Source organism: Myotis lucifugus, unplaced genomic scaffold, assembly GCF_000147115.1.
Source record: "Myotis lucifugus unplaced genomic scaffold, Myoluc2.0 scaffold_55, whole genome shotgun sequence".
Lineage (NCBI taxonomy): Eukaryota > Metazoa > Chordata > Mammalia > Chiroptera > Vespertilionidae > Myotis > Myotis lucifugus.
In genome coordinates, this window is record NW_005871103.1 from 6,610,863 (window position 1) to 6,631,918 (window position 21,056).

The window sequence follows — 21,056 nt, forward strand, 5'->3', positions numbered from 1 at the left end:
AAATAGCTATGGGTAATGATTGGCTACAAGCAGCAAAAACATCACAGAGCATTTAGCCGTCTTTTGCATAATATTTGAAGGTAGATGCATCCTGGCCCGGCTGTAAATTTTATTTAATGAATTCTTAGAGGATTAACAACACGCAGCGCACGCGGACGGGGAATGTGGTGCTGCCAATGTATCAGGAAAGTGAATTTCCGTGGGAGGAAGGAGGGCTCTGTTGAATAATTAACGCAGGGCGTTTTCATAAATGCCAAATTCCCTCAGGGAGCAGGAACTTGACCCTCAGCAATAAACCATTTAGGATTCATTAAATATAAGCATCGTTCTTCAACTGTTTGCCTTGGCACATGAGCTCATCCATAATGCAGGATGCAGGCCTGGCTGCAGCCTGAGGACCCAGCACCTGGCGTCTGGGTGGCTGCAGTTCCCTGGTGGCTGCTGCTTCCCGCGGCTCAGCTCAGCTCAGCCCCTCCGGGTGCGCCGCCACTTCCCTGAATTGTTACAAGGCTGAAATCAGTGCTTCTCAACCAGGAAGCTGAGGTTTGGCTCTCCCTTAGGAACTACTGTGTAAGGAGAGCCTCCGACCCTGCTCAGACCTTCTGACCAGGGTTCCCCAACCTCAGCTCTGCAGACCTTTGGGGCCAGGCACTTCTTTCAGTTCTTTGCTGCCGGGCTGTCCTGGGCAATGTTGGATATTTTTAGCAGCATCCCTGGCCTCAACCCACTAGATGCAAGTAGAACTGCCCCCCCCCCCAACACCAGGGTTGTAACAATAAAAAAATGTATCCAGCCCGGCCAGCGTGGCTCAGTGGTTGAGCGTCGACCGATGAACCAGGAGGTCATGGTTCAATTCTTAGTCAGGGCACATGCCCAGGTTGTGGGCTCGATCCCCAGTTGGGGGCATGCAGAAGACAGCAGATCCAGTGTTTCTCTCTCATCATTGATGTTTCTATGTCTCTCCCTTCCTTTCTGAAATCAATAAAAACATATTTTTTAAAAATGTGCCCAGACTTTGCCAAATGTCCGTTGGTGGCGAGATCCCCCTAGTTGAGAACCACTGTTTATGGAACTTACTGGAATGCATCCCGTAACAGGGATCTGTCCGTGGAGCCAAGGCTCCCTGCTGAGTGGGGCCTGGGGACCCACAGGCCCTGGTCACCTGCACCACCACAGCCTCCGCAGGACCCAGTGTGTCTTTGTTCTTACATAACATCCTCCGCCCCTTCGGGGTCCGAATGTAGCAGCAGTAACTGTGCCATGAAAGTGAGAACCACCCCCTCCAGGACTCAGGGCTGCCCTGTGATCCCCTTCATGCAGAAACGACTGTGTCCTCTCTCTTATTCATCAAAATGACTGGCGCTGAGAGCAGCCCCCACGCTGCTCTGGACTACAGGGAGTGGAGTGAATTGCCAAGCTGTTTTTCTTTCCTTTCCTTTTTTTTCTTCTCTGAGATCAGTATTGACAGGTGGATGGGGGAGGGATGTGTGGCACATGCGCTCACCCAGGGAAGGTTTTTCTCAAACTGTCTTTAAAGTCTGAAAACAAATCGCAGAGGCCTTTTTCCTTTAATAGAATATAGATCTGATTTTTGATTAAAAGAACACTCTGTTAATTCCGCCTGGGCACGCAGGATGCCCACACACTGACTAAAAAAAGAAACAGGAAGCTATTTAGAGAATCGCTTTGTCTACACAAAAGCAGACACGGGCTTAACTAATGATTTTTCTCCTCTTTGAGTTTGATTTGAACCAAAATGAGCAGTTATTTCTCGGCACCCCGTAGCCATCACTCAGCAATATTCTGTGAAGGTAAAAGGATGTGATGTGCTCAGTGCAGACATGTTCCCGGTGGCGTAGGTGGAGAAGAACATGCTGAGGTGTGTGGAGTCCAGGTGACACGTGGCAGGACACAGCACGTGTCCCACGGAGATGCTGAGTCGGGGCAGTTGCTGCAGGTCCAGAGGCTGCTGATTATATCTGGGGACAGCAGGCCCGCTTTGCCTGCGGATAACTCCCCTCTGGCTTGGGAGCAGGCCTTTGTCAATAGTGGTTTCCAGTACCCCACTGAAAAGACATGCTTTAAATGAACTAACCAAGGGCGGTTCAGAAAACAGAACTAGCGGGTGATGTCTATTTGGCTGGAAACCTGAGTAAGTCTTATGAATTCAGAGTAGAAAGCTTCCATGTGCTAATTACCAAAACTACTAATTAGCTTTAATTATAAGCTTGGAAGGAAGTTGAAGTGGTTGCATGTGATAGTGCTGTTGACCTTTTCAGTGTATGGGGGTTGGGGGTGGAGAAGCAAAGAGGGGGTGTTATACAATTCATCAGAGAGCAATTAATTTACTGGTAGGCCTTCTGATGAATATGCTCTAAATCAGCGGTTCTCAACCTGTGGGTCGCGACCCCTTTGGCGGTCGAATGACCCTTTCACAGGGGTCACCTAAGACCATCCTGCATATCAGATATTTACATTACGATTCATAACAGTAGCAACATTACAGTTATGAAGCAGCAACGAAAATAATTTTATGGTTGGGTCACAACATGAGGAACTGTATTTAAAGGGCCAGAAGGTTGAGAACCACTGCGTCTAAATGAACACATCTGTGCATAGAAGGACATAACGGCATTCTCATAGAGCCTCACCAATGTCAGCTCAAAGTGCCCCGGCCAGGGGAGAAAACATCCTGATTTTGTAAGTGATTTCTTATTCTGTCACTGTTGTAAACCAAGGGCCAGGCTGGGCGCAGCTAGATGGATGCTCTTCTCCGTACAGTAAATGAGAAAGGAGGCTGGCTCTGCCTGAAGTCGGAGGGTCACTGTGAGGACCTGTCCTTGGAGAAACCTGTCCCAAGTCTGGATGGACTGTCGCCATCGCCCTCTCACCTCAGTCTCTCCTATCACTCTCTCTGGGCCCCTGCAGCCGAAACCACTCCTTTGATGTGGCTGCAGTGCTCTGTGTTGTTTTTCTTGTGGCGAGACAGCTCCATACCCTCTATTCCAGGGGTCCTCAAACTACGGCCTGCGGGCCACATGCAAATACAAATATTGTATTTGTTCCCGTTTTGTTTTTTTACTTCAAAATAAGATATATGCAGTGTGCATAGGAATTTGTTCATAGTTGTTTTTTTTTTAAACTATAGTCCGGCCCTCCAACGGTCTGAGGGACAGTGAACTGGCCCCTGTTTAAAAAGTTTGAGGACCCCTGCTCTATTCCATTAATATAAACCATGGTGGCTTTCCAGGATCACCAGCTCAGCATTTCCCACCCTGCCCCCTGCCCGGGCAGCAGGAGCTGCCGCACACACCTGGGGGAGGCGCCCAAAGCAGGCTCGCCGCTGCTTGTCTTGCTGTCATCTGTCATCCCTGAGTCCATTACCCTGGAGATTTAGAGATTCTTTGGTTTGGCTCTAATTTCTCAAAACCGACGTGTCTCTTAGTCACCACCAGAGGGATCCTATATAATGAGAAGGAAATTATAATCCACATGGAGGGATCACAGCGCAGACAGTGTGCAGGCCCCAAGGCCCTGGGTCTCTCAGGACAATGAGAAGGGGGAGCCCAGGAGGAGCCTTGAGGGAGAAGCTTCAGAGAGGAGCTCCCCAAAGAGGGCAGAGCTGAGCTGAAGACCCCAGGGATCTGAGGGTCAGGCTTTCTCTTTTCCTGGAAACAAACAAAACAATCAGACAAATAAAAGAAATCCTCGTCAAGAGAAAGAAAGCAATCTTTTTAAGTCCGTGGAAGTGGACTTGTTTCTGAACCCGTGTTCAGAAGCTGGACTTCACCTACATTAGGACTTCATTTTAAGGGCTAAAGTCATTGCTGTTTTTAAAATAGGTTTGCACAACTGCATAAAAGAAGAGGGAATCAGGAGGGTTCTGTATAGTTTGCTAGGCCTACTGTGTTTTGGTTTATTTAGATAATGCTGCAGTTGGTAGAAATGATCAACATTTAAAGTGTTAACAGTCTGGAGTACATTGGATGTAAGAGAATGAACATTTTATAAAAATTTTTAAAAAATTTAAAAAGAGAGAAATGTATTGTCTCCCCTTCTGGAGGCCAGCGGTCCACCATCCCATCGAGGTGTTAGTAGGCCCTGCTCCCCCCGAAGGCCCTGGGGAAGGTCTTCCTTCCCCTCAGCTTCTGGGGCTGCCGGCAGTCCTTGGATTCCTGTGGCTTAGAGCTTCATGGCTTTTTACTGTCTTCTTTTCCTACATCTGTGGGAACCATCCTGCCCCTGTATTTGTACTTTTCCAGTTTCTGACTCCGCCTTTCCGTGGCCTCTGTGGGTGTCTGTGTGTCTCCAAGTCGCCCTCTTTATGAGGCATCAGTCATTGGATACAGGGCCCACCCAACCCAATGGCCTCATCTTAACTAATTCTGTCTCCAAAGACCCTAAATTCTGATGTTTCGGGTAGACACAAAGTTTTGGAGGACACTGTTCAATGCAATACATATTCCTTAACTATATTTTTTAAAAGAACTTTTCAACTTTTGTTTCTAAACACAAAGCAGGGCTGATATTCTTCTAATATGATGTCCAGGTCATGGATGAAATCTTTTATCATCACCTGGAAAATGGTACTTCTCTGACCCCCTTGATTCCCTTCTGATTTTTAAAATCCAGTTTCCCAATCAGAATGGCTCCCCTCTAAGCTGCTGTGAGGTTGTGTCAGAGTGTTAATAGTTGCCTCGGGGTGGGAGTGGGGTGTGTGAGTGTGAGTGTGTGTGTGTGTGTGTGTGTGTGCGCATGAGTTGGGCAGAGCACCAGAAGACAGCATTTCTACCCATAGTCCCTAGGTAGTAGCTAATTTTATTGCCCTCAACTGTCAGGTTTTAGAGGTTATCCTGGAGCTTATTGGGCCAAATCAGTGTAGTGAAAGCCCAGGCGATCCTGGTTTATACCTGTTCTTCATATCTGCTTGGCTGCGCTAATGGCCAACTGAAGGTCCAGATCAGCTCAGCAGAAAGCTGAACACTCAGGCGCGTCGGGCAAATTGGCAAACAAGTGTCAACCGAATAGGAGGTGGGAGAAGAACGGCAAGAGGGGCCCTCCATAGGGGGAATGGTTGGCCCGGCGGCAGTTCATGATCAGCAGAGGAGGTGATGAGGAAGCCTGGCCCAGGCGGCTTATCAGAGAAGCCCTGAGCTGCCAACCCTTCCAGCCACTTCTTATGCCAGAGCCCCCGCCACGTAGACATCTAGCCTTGGCCTGAACTCCAGTATCATGGAACTCACCACCCAGCCCCCTTTCACAGCCCACAGCTCTGTGACTCTAAGTGTGGGATAAAAACACCTGCTCCCCCCAGACCACTAAGACTAAAGGCCACTTATTGACTTACTCTGTTCCTATGAAACACGGATCATAAGCAAATCAACAGAGACAGGAAGCAGAGGAGTGATTGTGGGGACTGGAGGGAAGGGGGCGATGGGGAGTCACTACTGTCTACCTTTGGGGCAATGAAAATGTCCTGGAACTAGATAGTGACAGTCATTGTACAACATTGTGGATGTACTAAATACCATTGAATTTTAAGCTAAATGATTAAAATGGTGAATGTTGTCTATTTCACCACAATTTAAAAAAAAACAAAAGCTGCTCCTTCTGATCTACCCAATGGTCCCATGAAAGCCAAACTGAAGACTGGTTCCTCTTCCGTGGGGACATCTTTTGAATGCTTTTTTTCCCTACATCTGTAGGCACCTATATCATGCCCTATATCTCTACGTTTCCAGACTGATTACCCTTCACTTGTTCATCTTTGAAGTCTCTTATCCAGGGTAGATTCCCCTTTTCCATTGCTTTTTTTGAAATCGGGCTGCTACTGGGGTGGCCTGTGCTGTGCAACTCGGCCATTAGAGGCTGGGGTGGGACAGTCACCTGCTCTAGCCTGGGACTGAGGATACCTGCGTGGCAGCCTGGGTCCTGACTCAACCACGGAGCCTCTCTAGGCTTCAGTTTCTTCATCTACAAAAGGAAAGACAAGAGGACCTCCAAAGTCCTTTCTAACGCTCTCACTTTATACCCAATTCCTCGCGCTGGACCTCATTCCAGTGTTTGCCACCCAAGAGTGAATTCCCGTTTAGTATTGATGCTGAACTACTAATTACCCCTGATCTGAAAGTGACTAAGTCACTACCTCTTTCTCACTAAGAGTTAAGCTATATCTCTCCGCACCACCCTGCCCCACATGTATGACATTGAATTTGGGAGGTCAGATGAAAGATTCACTGGGTTTCTGATGAAGTCCTATCCAATTAGCTATAATTTTGGATGTTAATTGCCATGTCTAACCTATGTATATTCCTCCTATTTCACTGTGATACAGAAATCTGGGCGTGTCCTCAAGCAAGACGCTGACTCGGGTTTTGGATAGGAGAGTCAGACCACAGCCAGTGGCAGCCCAGTGGAGACTTCCTTCTGACGTTTTCTCTAGTCCCCAGAAGTTTGGCAATGGCCCTGTTTGTCTTCATTCTGTTTCCAGAACTGTCTGAACGGAGAACAGACAATGACCAGAGGAAAAGAGGTTTATGATTACCCGAGGGCCTTTCCTTTTCTTTATCTTGAGACGAGGAGTACCCTTGTGTTTTTGCTGGTTTGCCTTTGATTTTGTTATTGTCATTGCTCTGATGCTTTGGTTCATTAGAGGATTTCTCCAAGCTCCATAGTCATATCTGTCTGTGCCAGTTGGGGATATACTAGTATATCATCCATTCATCTGCAGTAACTCATTTGAGGTGGCAATGCCTGTGCTTGATGGGAGACAGGCAAGTGGGTAAAAGTAACATTGGATGGAAGTGCTACTGGCGATCTAGAAGCTCCACATGAAAGGTTTGATGTGGCCATGGCTAGTCTAACTATAGCAGAATGGAGCACTGGGAAGAGCCTACAACTTGGAGGTCCAAGAGCTGGGTTTAGTTTACTCCATTTACCAGCTCTGTGGCCATGGCCAACTTTTCTGACTCTGTTCCCTGGTTACCTTATTTGTAAAAGGGAACTCTTTTGAGGCTTATACGAGGCTTAACTGTGTACTGAGCATGGTACGTCGCATGGTACTCTTCAGATGTTAACTTCCCTCCCACACCTCTTTAGGAGAAATTAAGAATCATGTGAGATAATCTACATGAAAATGAATGTTATAACATCTAGGGCATCAAATGTGTTATCCAGCAAGAGGAGTAGAGGGTAGTCATTTATTAAGCCTCTCTATAAGCTCTGATCCTTGTCTGACCCCCTTTGAAAGAAAGCAAGAAACATTTTTTTTCCATAGGCAAGAATCTTTCCCCCATCTCCCTCCCTCCCTCCCTCCCTTCTTCCTCTATACACCCCTCCTCCCTTCTTGTCCTCTCCCCCACCCCCTTATTGTTGTGTCAAGGAGCAAAGGAGCAAAGAGATGACTGGAATCTGTGTGTGAAGGGTTGGGGGTGGTGGGAGGGGTGAGGCATGTATGACATAAGTACAGTACAAGGAGAGTTAACATTTCCTGGCCTCACTTTGTATCTCTATGTTTCATCTGCAAAATGAATTGCATTAAATCACCTTTCATATTCCTGTTGGAAATAGAAAAGTTGGGGTAAGAATCCCCTAAACAACTTGTCCAGTGCTTGACCGGCCTTCATCTCTCATCTTCCCAAGCTCTGAAAGGTTAAGTGCCTACAGAACATGAAACCACACAAAGGGGCTCTCTGTCTTTGATGCTCATGCCGATTCCATTGCCCCAAGCCAGGCAGGAGAGGCCCTTTCCTCCACTAGAGACAGACTCAGTGCCTGGAAACAGCACAAAGAATAGCCGTCTTAGCTCCTTCCCTCCTTCCCACTTCAGTAGTAAGGAAAGACCAGACTTGAGAGAGCCCATCAACCTGGGAGGGAAAAGATAGTTTTCCCAAATACTTAGAGGACAGCTGACCTTGGCAGTTCACTCTGGCCTTTCTAGGATGGGGCGCCCCCGGATCATCTGCCTTTCCAGGTCCTAGAAAAGAGCGTCAGCAAAGGGAGCTCAATGGGACCAAGATGGCAGAGCCTTCTTCCTCCAGAAAACCCAGCCATGTGGGACTGGGAAACAGACAATTATTGACTCCAACATGCTGCCGTGTAGGACACATGCGGCTCATTAAATACCTGCAGACGTGACCACCTCACAGCTGGCCCCGCTTGGATTTAAGCGAGAGGAAAAGCTGGGAGCCCCTCTGTGAGTCCCAGCTTCCCTCCCCCAAAGAGTTCGAGGCAAGGAAACAGCCTTGCGGATGGCAGCTTTGCAGGATGTCTCTGAGCCCTGTCCTGCTCCAGGAAACAAAAGGTTCCATGAATAAAGCCAGGCTCTGAGGAATATGCACCTCTTGCCTGAGGGCAGGCCACCACTTACAAAAGCAGAAAATCTGTCCCAGCCCACAATCTGCAGTTCAGAACCTGCATGCGGGCCCTGGATCCTCAGATGTCCTGTGCCTCCTTTCATTTCTTTATTATTCTTTTAAAAAGTCTTTTCTCTGGGATGTCCCTCGCCGGCAGACTCTGTCCAAAGCAGCCAATGAAAAGAAACTTGGGGAACAAAGCCCCTTGCTTTGTTGGGTCCCTTTGATCGCTTGAACAGGTCAAAAACCTCTTTCCTTAGCAGAGTCTCCACGTAACTTTGCTAAGTGATGAGACAGAGATTCTCTTTAAAAGCCTGGTACCCTTCCACCTTTGTTCACATGCAAAGTGATTTCTGCAAAGAAGGCCCTGGGCACAGGCACACCTGCTCTCTAATGAGGCTGATGGACCTGTTAATGCAGCAGGAGCCAGCATGGAGGGTCTCCTGTCAATGAGGCACTAGAGCTTGGCCAGAAGAGCAATGACACGGAAACAGGGAAACAGAAAGGCCCCAGGCGTGGCTCTGAATTTCTCATTCTTCAGTATAATTTCTGTCCCCACAACTTGGGAAAAGCTGGTCTTGTCCCTGTCTGTAAAATGGAGGGGCAACTTAGACTCTTGACTTTAATTCAAATAATTGGTGTGTTGAGCTTTCAATTTAATGAGTAGGCGGGAAGGATGTGTTTTGTTGGCTTTTACATGTAGCAGAATTATGAATACTGGGTTTCAGGGTTAAAGTTTATAATCATTCAATAATGTTCATACAGTGGATAGTACCATAGTACGTGTGAGCCAAGTGGCTGGGCTGGGCAAGGGCTGTCTCAGGGCAGGCACCCAACACGTGTTTTAAGGGGGGGCACCTAGTTGAATCGGTAAAACGCATAACCATGTTATTAGTTCAAAATAGAAAGTATTAAACAAACAAGGGCTGTAATTTCAGAAGAGAGATTCGTTTGAATCTATTCTCTTTTTTTCCTCTCTCAATTTCACTGTCTCTAATTCAGGCCACTGCCCCATCCATCCCTGGGATTATATAACTTGACATACTAGTGACTTGACTATTTTCTGGCCCTTACTGAGCACCTACTGTGTGCTGGGCAGTGGGATGTGGGAAACAACAGACAGCTGATGGTTTGTATTTGGGTGGAGAGACAAAGAAACTCCAAAATAATGACCCATGGCACGCTGTGAGCTGAGACCTCCAACATCCGTGTTTGCAGGGGCCGGGCAGCAGCAATGAGTGAAGAGAAATGGGCCACAGGTAAGAGGTAGAGTTGAAAGAAGATTCTTGAACACTGGAGTGGATCCTTTCTGTCCAAGCAGTGGTTACATGGGTGTAATTAATCATCGCCAAGGAGAGGGGACAAGGGCCACAGAACTTTTTGTGTAAAATATCTCGGTTTGTGAGCATTGATGCTTATTGTAAGTCTTTTAAACACTGGCTAAGCCATACGGAGCATTCAGGAAGCCTGAGCTGGCCTGGGGGGACTCCTGGCAAACTCCAGCAGGTGCTGTGGTGAATGTGAGAGAAGCAGAGTGACCGGCAGCCAGGAGTTCAGGGAAATGCTGTGGAAGAAGGAATGTCCCTTATGGGTTTGGAGGGATGCCTGGAGGCAGGACCTGAGACTGTGGTCAGAGAAGGGTCAGGACTCTGGTAGTGAGAGCAGGGGTCAGGGACCAGCGTGGGACTTTTGGCCAGACAGGTGAGTGGAGGCCAGGTGCTCCAGTGACGTCACGCAGGTCACCTGCCCAACGGAACCCGCTCTGTACTCCTCTGTAAATTAGGATGGCGACACCTACCTACCAGAGTTGTTGGAAGGCACTGGTGGGATCACGCCTAGAAAATGCCAGGTGTTGTACCTGGCAGCGATGCACTGGGTTTAATGTGTTGGTTCTTCCTACTGTTTATTACAAGTTTAGACTTTGTTCTGTTTACACTGTGGTATTAGTGAATGGCTGGGTGGTGTTTTTTTTTTGTTTTGATTTGTTTTGTTTTTTCTTTTTAAAATATTTTTCTAACTTATTTATGGAAAGTAAACATTTAAAAATGTACCAAGAAGAAAAAGGCAATCATCTATGTTCTGACTACCCGGATTAACCATGTTAACATCTCGGCAGATTTGCATTTGCATCAGTCTTTTTCCAAAAAATAATTCTGATTTTATTAAAAGTTATAATATAGCCATCATAAAATATCATTAAAGGGTAATAAAGTTCAAAAAAATGAAAGCCAAACTCTTACATCCTTACCAAAATTATGATAAGTGTGAATCATTTAATTCAGCTTTACATGCATTATAGGTCAAAGGATAGATGCTTAGGGTTATGGGGTTGCTGTGAGGATTAAATAAGATACTACAGTCAATGAGGTACTACATGGGGGTTGCTGAGAGTAGTAAGTAATCATGTATATAGGGCGGGGTCTGGCACATAAGCCTTGGTTAGTGTTAGATTATAGGAGGTAGCAGCGGGCTACAAATGAGCAGTGCAATTGTGTTAATCCTATACTTTCCATATAGCATTTAGTGGAAGTCTAGTATCCAAGTTGGACCCCAGCCTTCAGGGTGTTCTCTTCATCCCCGGTTTGCAAAGAAATATTCAACACCTCTTTGTGGTGACTTAGGAAGCGGGTGATGATCTTGAGACTTGACTCAGATCTGCCATTTAAGACTGTGTGATACTAAGTGGGTCACTCTGAGCCTCGGGGTTCTCAGTCCTGCCCACCGGCCTCCCAGGATCCTTGGGAATTTCATGAGCTGACTCACAGAGGGCCTCTGGAGCAGAGGATGTCACCAAATGCTAATCCCTTTCCTTCCCCCTCTCTCTCCTCCCCTCTCTTCCCCACCCTACCCCTCCACTCCTTTCCTATTAAAACTCAGCAACTGAAATGCTCAGAAGTGCTCACAAAGCCTTAGTTACATTTTAGACTCTCCCTCTCTTCCTGATCTTCCTCTGATCCTGACCCTGGAGTTAATGAGCACTGATTGGACATCTGTGTTCATCAGTGGCCCAAGAAAGGGTACACGTGTTGGCTCTCTCTGGTTAACAGCCCAGCTGAAGACAGGAAGGAAGCAAATTAGCTGTTAGAATGTGGTCCTTTGCACCTGAAATTCATTATAGATTTAAACCCATTTTGAAAATGCATCTATAACTCCATGAACCAGAGTACAGCCTGGGCCACTTGGTGAGAAACCCATTTTACTTAGTGATTTAAAAAGAAAATCTGGGCTTCCACAAGGCAAAGCTTTATGAAGGGTGCATCTTAGGGGCTGATTGTGGCATATTGATCCCTGCTGCCAGTGAGAAGCAGATGACCAAGTCCAGTGCACCCAGGACCAAAGCCAAGATCATTGCTGAAGGTGCCAGTGAGCCATAACCCAAGAATCTGGTTAGATTTTCCTGGAGAGGAACGTTGTGGTCATTCCAGATCTCCACTTGAATGCTGGAGGAGCCACGGTATCTTACTTTGAGGGGCTGAAGAACCTACATCATGTCAGCTGTGGCCATTTGACCTTCAAATATGAAAGGGATTCTAACTACCACTTGCTCATGTCTGTTCAAGAGAATTTAGAAAGGAAATTTTGGAAGCACCGCGAAAACTATTCCTGTTGTGCCCACAGCAGAGTTCCAAGACAGGCTATGGGGGGCTTCTGAGAAAGACAGGGTGCACTCTGGGGTAGCAGACACTTGGAGTGCTCACCAGGCAAACCCTGCCCACAGCCGGGAAGTATGACGGGAGTGGGCCTGAGGACAGTTGCCCACATCAATGCCATTGGGAAAGTCCTCAAGGTATACAGTGAAGTGGGTATGGTCTCCACATGGACGGGTTGCAGCTAGCTTCTTCACTCTCCTCTTCACCTTTTCATCTGTATTTCTACCACAAGTTTACATGAAACCACAGGTTTCTTTTCCTCATTAATTATTTAGATAATGGTCACCATTCTCAGAAAGTCAATCCAAATCAGCGCCGTAAGAAGAAAGAAATTAAGGTCAGGGAATCAGGTACAAAGCTGAAAGTAGATGCCAGAGAGCTATTGGGTGTGTGCCTTTAACTAAAAAGTCCTCCTATCTGGCTGCAACACCTTGCTCGGTGACTTGGGAAGAGTTGTGGCCGGCAAGGCACCTGCCATCCAAGAGCAGCCAGCTGCCTGTTGCCTCACCTCTGGCCAAGTCTGATATGTGCTGTAACTTTAACACGTTTAAGAAGCAGGTGTGTGGCATTTTCAGAAGGTAGCGTGGTCCTCGAGTTATTGGTATTTTATATCAGCAACGTACTCAATTTCATAGATTGCAAACAAAAATAAAGGCCATTTCTCTTTATGAATTTTATTCTTTTAGAATTAAGTATTTCCTGCTGTAATAAAATAGCCTTTAACCCCTTAATTACCCTAACCTTGACTCAAGCAGTGAATGCCTATAACATAATGAGTGAAAAAAACTAGCAATTTTATAACATAAGACAGTATCATTTATAGCTTATCAATAGGATGTTGTCAAGCAAAACAGAAAGCCCAATGGAGAATTAAGTTATCTTCATACATATCATTGAATAGCAAGTGATTAGGCTATTTCTGTTAAGACTGTAGGAATTTACTAACCACAATTGTGACATGTAATCCACAGAATGCAGCAGCCTCCTCATCATGTTAGTTAATTATTCTTCTCTTTTGAAAAACCTATTATGTTGACTAATTGAACAATAATTCAAGTACAGTGTCCCAGGGAAAAAAACCACTCGGGCTCCCTCTTTGGAGTCTGGCTGGTGGCTCTGAGCACTGCCAGTAACGGCCCGACTCGCCCTGACTGTGTGTCCCCTTCCAGGGGCCCCCCATTCTGTGCAGCTTCCCCAACAGCGGCCTGGAGACAGCCTGGGGTTGAGGGCTGTGTTTTCCAGGGCCTTTCGAACAGGAGTGTTCCAGTCAAGTGCTAGATATTTTATACATAAGAATGAGCCCCTTCCTTCCTCCCCCCCTCCCTTCCTTCCTTCCTTTTTCCTTCCTTCCTTTTTTTCTTTTTCTTTAACAATAATAACCTTTCAGAAATTTCTAACTACTTTGTAACTGCATGACTTACCTGGCGATAAAAGCAATTATTAAAAGTCTATCTTGCCCTAACCGGTTTGGCCCAGTGGATAGAGCGTTGGCCTGCAGACTGAAGAGTCCCGGGTTCGATTCCGGTCAAGGGCATGTACCTTGGTTGCGGGCACATCTCCAGTAGGAGGTGTGCAGGAGGCAGCTGATCAATGTTTCTAACTCTCTATTCCTCTCCCTCTCTGTAAAAAATCAATAAAATATATTAAAATAAATAAAAGTCTATCTTTTCCAAAAAAATAAAAATAAAAATCTGTCACTGCCTAGTTGCTTGAGCTTTGCTAAAATTTGCTCTAGCTTCTCTTTACATAAAGCAGGTGTCAAGCGAAGACTTTGTGTGTGATGATGATCGTTATGTTGTATGAAAGAGCTGCATTGGGTTCCAGAATGAGAACGAGAACGCTTCATTTTCCTCCACCTGCAAAGCCATTAAATTATGTGACATGTTTGCAGCTCCAGAACCAGTAATCGGCTTTCAGACTGAATGGGGGACGTGGTGTTATAATCCAGTGCTTTAGCATTTGCACTTGATAGTTTAATTTAAATAATACAGAGCACAGTTACGCTTCTTGGTAATTGTCAGAGTAACAGAAAAGAATGCATTGCCCAAGCTGTTTTTGTATAAACAGTTTTGTATTCTTGGCTTTCACTTCCTTGTTATTAGCCTCTGCTGCCCTCGCTGAAGAAACTAGAAAATGGTAGTAGCCTCTAACGTCACCAGTATTATGTCTCTCTTTGTTCCATTTTCCCTCTTCCCAGGGAAACAATATCTGAACAATCTCCAAATTTCCATGAGATTGTCAAAAGGCCTGCAGTGAACCATTAAAAAAAATTCCCCCAAAGAGACTCTTTCTTGCAAGATGCCGTTATGTATTAGAGATCAATTTTCTGATAAGATTCTCTGTTCCAGAGAATATTTGGTAATTTTAGCAAAAGTAAGTCCTTGCCACAGGAATAGTGAATCTCAAGTTAATGCCCAATAATATCATAAAGTAAATGAAACAAATTGCTGAATGTCTCCCCGACATCCCCTCCGAAGTAAGGCTTATTCAGGATTTTCTTTTATGGGACTTTCCAGCTATCAGCTGTCTCCACAGAATTTGTTTTCTTCAGGGCACAGTGTCCCAGTTGGTTGCCAAACCTTCATCATAAATCCTCAGGAACAACTTTACATTTTTGCTATTTCCATCTTTTCCCTTCTACTTCCCACGCACAAACAAAAACAAGAAAACCCCACACAGAATATACCCATCTGTGGGTGCCTGAAGACGATAGGCCTTGAGAATGGAGCTGCATGTATTTTACTATTAGTGATTTTGTTCTTAAAACGTTTTTTTCTCCACTTTGCATGGCTTTATAACCTCGATCAGTATGACCTGCTTACACCTTCTTAGGCACCGACTCTTGATCAGAGGTCAGGGAGGTGGCATGAAGTTGTTTATTTTCACTGTCCCTCCTTGCTCCCAGACCTGCCTTGACCCCTGCAATGCCGGTTGCTTGTAAATGTTGCACACATCAGCCTATCGATAGATTCAAAGAAGATGGCATTTTTCACCAGATGCTGTTTAAAACTGAGTTAAATAAAAAAATATATTTCAGTGGATTTCCTAGTGTTTCTAATTCCACTGGGAATCTCCCCTGGGAAGGAAACATGCATCTCAGTAGCTCTGATTTATTTGGATGCAGCACACCTGCCCGTATGTGGCCTTGCAGAGAGCACACGAGTGTAACGAGGTGTTTCCATTCATATTTTAAGCGTGTCCTGGGAAATAAGGCCTTGAATCTGTGTGAATACCCGTTGAGAGATCTCTCTCTCCACTCAGGAGAGCCCTTACTCTCTGTCAGACACAGCACTAGGTATTCTTCAGATGTTATCTCTCTCAAACATCCCAACAACCATGGACCCCATGAGTCCCCTCTTTCCAGATACTAAAGCTGAGTGGACAGTTGAGCTCACGTGCTCATGGTCAGTGTTGAGAGCTGAGGAGCCGAGATTCACTGTAGGGTTTCCATTCCCAAAGCTGTGCTCTTGGCCCGCCCTCACATGCTCCAGCTCCACCTCTTCGTGTGAATTAGCAAATGTCGTGTCGACGGGTGTGTTGTTAGGTACACCCGTGACCTCGGCCTTTGATCAGTGTTGATCGTTTTTGAATCCTCATTAATCTGGTAGGTTTGATTATGAAAATAGTTGTCAGTGCTCAAGGAACAGTGATGCAGCTATGCACAGGGACCTGTGTATTTGAATAACTCACAGAATCATAGGATTCATGTGGTCAGAAGAGAGCCCTTTTTTAATCGTTTTCCCTCCCACTAGCTAGCTCTCTTGGTCAGAATTTACTCATATCGCATGACACTATCCTTGAGTCTACTTTAGTTCCTCTTCATCTTTACCTTTAGTGATTACGCTAATGAAATGAAGGTGGTAAAACATCTCTGGGCAGTGTAGACACATCCCCTCTGTGTGTGGGATGTTTTTGAACTGTTTCAGATGTCCTAACTACTGTGTGTGTGTGGAGGTGGTTGATAGAATCAACCAACCAGAGGACTTGAGTGAAAATTTTGATTGAGGGGTGGGAGTGGGGGTGAAGGTTATGGAATGTTTCCCAGCAGTGAGGCTCTGAGAGATGGAGTCACAGTGTTCAAGAAGCAACCACCAAACACACATTGGCAGCCTTCCAGGGGATCTGAGCCGTGACCCAGGGAAGCCTAACACACGTGCTGCTCGGTGGTGGCAAATGATCAGGCTCTCCACAAGAACGGGCCTGAAAAACGCCTTGGAACACGGCTACTTTGTCATAGCAAGTGGAACAGTTTTCATTTGTTTTAATTCCACAATTAGTTCTGTTAATAAAAATGTCTATTTCAGCTATTTAAGACACCCACTAAAACGCTTTAATATTAATTTCATGGACAAATTCCAACAGAACTATATTAGTTTTTCCCCCATTAAGGTAACATTATGGACTTTTAATAGAGCTCTCAGCTATAATGGTTTTTATTGACCTAATTATTAAGTGAGTTAAAATCTGTCCCAATGCTTTCAAAATCATGTAATAGTGGTGTCAATGAGAATGCGATGGTGGTGGTTACTGAGAGGTGAAGAAGGAGAAATCCTACATACACCTCCAGGAAGGAAGACAATAATACTCCAAATACATTGAGTGCATTTGCCTTCACTATTGAGGAGATTTGAAATACCAAAATGGTACTTTGTTGTGAGTCAGTTATACTGTTGTACACAGGAGACGTCTGTTATCTCTTCCTTGCCTGTCTTCTGTGCTTTTCTTTAGGTGATTTCTAAAAATTATGTTAGAAATTTAACAGTGATGTGAAATATATGATAGAATCTTTAAAGAGGTTTCTCTAATTACTTTTTAGTACAAAAATAATATGGTCAATATCAATAGTGCAGAGGGCAAAGAGTACAATATCAAATCCTACTTTTTGGGAATACCACTGGTAAAGGCTTGAGGAAGTTGTGTGTAAATAATTGATTTTTACCTTCCAATTATTTGACATTTATTTGGCACAGACAGCAAATATGTGGCACATGCATCTCTAATCCCCTCTCCCAGTTCCAAAACAGACATCACTAAAGGATTGCCCCACCCTTTCTCATTGAGAGCAGTGCATTCTGGGGATCTCAGACCCGTGCTTCAGAAACTTCTAGGGAATTGCATTTGCTCATTAAAGAAATGCTGTGATAAAGGGATGAGCATTATCAATCCTATTTACCAAACACCCAAGACTCAATAGGGAGGGGACTAGATCAGGGCACCTGGCAGGTGCGGAGTAAATTAGAATGAGAGCACAGAGCCCCTGACTCCTGGCCTATTGATCATTCTGTCAGCCTTCCATCCATTCACTCCACAAGTAGTTACTGAGCACTTCCTATGTCAGTGATGGCGAACCTATGACACGCGTGTCAGAGGTGACACGCGAACTCATTTTTTTGGTTGATTTTTCTTCGTTAAATGGCATTTAAATATATAAAATAAATATCAAAAATATAAGTCTTTGTTTTACTATGGTTGCAAATATCAAAAAATTTCTATATGTGACACGGCACCAGAGTTAAGTTAGGGTTTTTCAAAATGCTGACATGCCGAGCTCAAAAGGTTCGCCATCACTGTCCTATGTGCCAGGCACAGGATAGTCAGCAGTGAGCAAGGAGGTCATGGTCTGTTCCCTCAAGGAACTTCCATTCTGGTGGGTGAGGCAGATAATGATCTAACAGGTAAATAAGATGATTAAGAAGTGGATACTATGGAGAAATGAATAGAGAGAGATGTGGTGCTTTAGGGGGTTGCAAGGAAGGTCTTTGTGAAGAGGGCCATTTGAGCCATGGCCCAGCAGAAGAAGGAGCCACTGAAAATCTGGGGACAGAGAGTCAAACAGGCAGAGGGAGAGGAGCAGGTGTGAAGGGCTGAGGATGGGAGGAGCCCCCTGTACTCAAGGGAGACCTGAGAAGGGGTCTGGGAGGAAGGAGAGGGGTAGGTTGTGGTCATGCAGTTCCAATAAAGGGGTTTAGGTTTTACTCTCCTTTTATTGGACACCCATTGCAGTGCCTTAAGCAAGGAGTGACCTAACCCAGTATTTGTTGGGCGTAGAGTGGAGACACCACATCCTGCCTCCACGACAGTACCTGCCTAATCACATGACCTCAGAGCACTTTGGTGAGATAAAATGATATGTAAGTTTGCATTTTGTCCTAATGCAAACTGGAGTGAATCGTACCTTGCTCCAGGTGCACATGCCTGCCCTAAGGAGCTCAGGGATCGTGCTTCCTGTCTCTTCCTCTCCCCTGTGGCCAGGGACTGGAACATTTACCAGGCCCAGGGGAAGGACCACACAGGGAAGCACACACAGAGGAGCTTCTGGTTGAGACAAAAGTGAAGAAAAGCTCGCCGTGTGCCACACTGACACCTGGACAATGCATAACTTCCTGAAAGGCGATGACATGTAAGCTTGTTTGAACCAGGAAAGAAGGCACATCTTGCGGCCGCCATTTCTAACTGAGGGTAGCTCTGTTCTGCTTGGTGGGGCATCTCTTTGACTTTAGTCAGAATAATAAGAGCTGTCATTGTCATCCTATTGTTATCCATAATACTGGTGTTGGCTGAGTGAGTACCACATGCAGACACTGTGCTCAGTGCTTTGCATGGCGTTCTCTCGCCCTGCAGAGGGAGTGACTGGTATTGTGCTGTTTGACAGGTGAGCAAACTTAGCCACAGAAAGAGTAACTCGTGCTTCCCCAAGTTCATCCAGTCAGCAAGAGTAGGAGGGTTAACTCCAGAGCCCTTGCCCTTAACCAAAATGGACCCTCAGGCCTATCGTCAAATGGAACAGTGTGCAGAAGCTTTGGGTTTGAGGCCTGTCTCAGTTCCTTCAGCCGTACAATAGGGGTGATGATGGCTCTGACCTCAGAGCATCTTGGTGACATAAAATGATATATAAGTAAAACCCATAGCAGAGTGCCTAGCACACAGCCAATTCTCTACCAGCCATGTCGCTTGGGCACTAGGCCTCCGTGTCCTGACATGGAAGAGATAGTTACCGTCTCCTAGGACTGGTGATGGGATTAAAGGTCAGGTGCGCAACGCCCTTAACACAGTGCCTGGAGATTTCCTAGGTGCTCCACAGTAGTGGTAGCTGCTCTGGTTGATCTCAGAACAGTTGGTGTCTTGGGTTTGTAACACATTGTGAATCAGAGTAACTGGGAAGTCTCTTCTCTCCCTTCACTTCTGCAGTAGGGATGAGGTCTGTCTTGGATAACATGAGTTCATCTGGGATCCGTTGTGGCGATGCCAAGGGGCTGGTACTGATTTTGATTCTGTCTGATACTGTTTCAGAAGGAGCCGCGTGTGCCTTAATGGGAAAACTTAGTGATGACTTCTGAAGGGTCTGCTGGGTGATCGTTTAAATTCATTTCTGACAAGAATTTCAGAGAGCCTCAAGTCGTATAATATTTTTCTAAAAAATCATGTGTGATATTTATCTGGTAGAGCAGCTGGCATGCTGGGGTGTGTTATTTCCTGGTTAAAAAATATGAAGTCTCTGGCTGAGCTCATGCGAAACATCCTGCGGATGTGGCAGGGAGGTGAGTGGATTCCCAAATTGTGTCTGATTTTAAAGCTCCCTGGGGGCTCGGGTTAATGTGGGACGCAGTCGGGAAGTATTAGGAGCTGTGTCTGGCCCACTCAGGATGTCGCGGGGGCCAGGCTTGGGCTGAGGGCACTGAGGAGTCTGCATGGGGGTAACTGGCTTGGTCTCAAGCACCAGGAAATTTTCCCTCTGAAGTCATACTCCTATGAATGAGAAATAAGAAGAGAATGGTTTCATCTTTGAAATGGGTCAATAGGCAAGCACTGTACTCCATAGGTTTACATAGCTTTGAACCAATCCCTTCTTATGAAGCCTTTCCGCTAATTTGACCATGGTCATGAAGACCCTGCATGTCCTTACATTACTTGTGGCCATGTTGTAGAGGGAAATCTCACCGATCCTTACAATGACACTGCTTCCAGGAAGGCAGCGAGGATGTGGGGAGGGGCTGGTGAGCACTGGTCTGGAAGCCAGGAGGCTCGGTTCGCTCTGCCACTGGTCATGTGACCTTTGGCGAGGCGTGGCTCTCCTGGTCCCCTAGGATAAGGTGAGGGGCTCCCTCTGTTACTGTGTCAGCACCAGCCTTGCCCTTCCCCTCTGGGACCCACGCTTGAGCTGCACATCCACCCTGGCTTGGCATGAAGCCAGGGGCTGCTTCATTGTTTGGCTGGCACATCTTCTCCTTCGTTTTTCATGATCATCTGAAATAGACATTCTCACTCTGGAGTCCCCAGACAGACCCCGAAATGAGATGCAAAAGCTGGAGAGCAGGTGAATATTTATGGGGTCAGGGGGAAGCTTTATGATTTCCATTTATTCATCCAGTGACTGTTGAACACCTCTCTTCTGCCAGGCACCGAGCCAAGCGGGGAAATAAAATAGTCATCTGGGCCGATCTGGGCCCTGACCTCCCGGAGCCTCCATTATAGTCAGAAAGTTCCTAGAAACAAGCAGACAATCACAGTGCAGGAGAACGGAGATGTGGGGTCAGCGGGACTCACAGGGGCGGTAGGAGCTGGAGGGAGGGGTTCCTCACTCAGACGCCGCTAGGTTTTCAAGGGAGTTCATTCCCTAAACATAGAAACCTCTGAACCAAAGGAAGGGAGTTTGACATGCACGATGCTAGTGTGAGCAACATGTGGGGAATCGGCAGGTGGACAGAGATTCCGTGTTGCAAAGTTTGGCTTAAAAACTCAAAACCAATATAATTGTCATTTAATCATAGCTAATGCATATCGAGCTCTAATTATGTTCCAGATTCTTGCTAAATTTTAACATCAGTAATCTCATTGAATCTTCATGAAATGTCTGTGAGGAGCTTGGATAGTCCTGTTTTACACAGTGAGAGCGCAGGGCTCATGAGCATTAAGTTATCGTTTAATGTCTTCTACCCGAAAAGTAGCAGACCTGGGATTTAAACCCAGGCCTGGGCAATTCTTAAGCTTCGCACTAGTCCAGGGTTTTGGATCACAGTGAGGGTGTACCTGGAACCCTCACCTCCAAACAGGC

General features: G+C 45.9%; 1 protein-coding gene and 1 pseudogene across 1 annotated transcript in view; both read left to right on the forward strand.

The window, feature by feature from the left end:
* FHIT (fragile histidine triad) overlaps nucleotides 1-21,056 on the forward strand; it is a 235,104-nt gene that overhangs the window by 178,070 nt on the left and 35,978 nt on the right. The window lies entirely within an intron of this gene.
* LOC111826121 lies at nucleotides 9,589-12,189 on the forward strand (annotated as a pseudogene).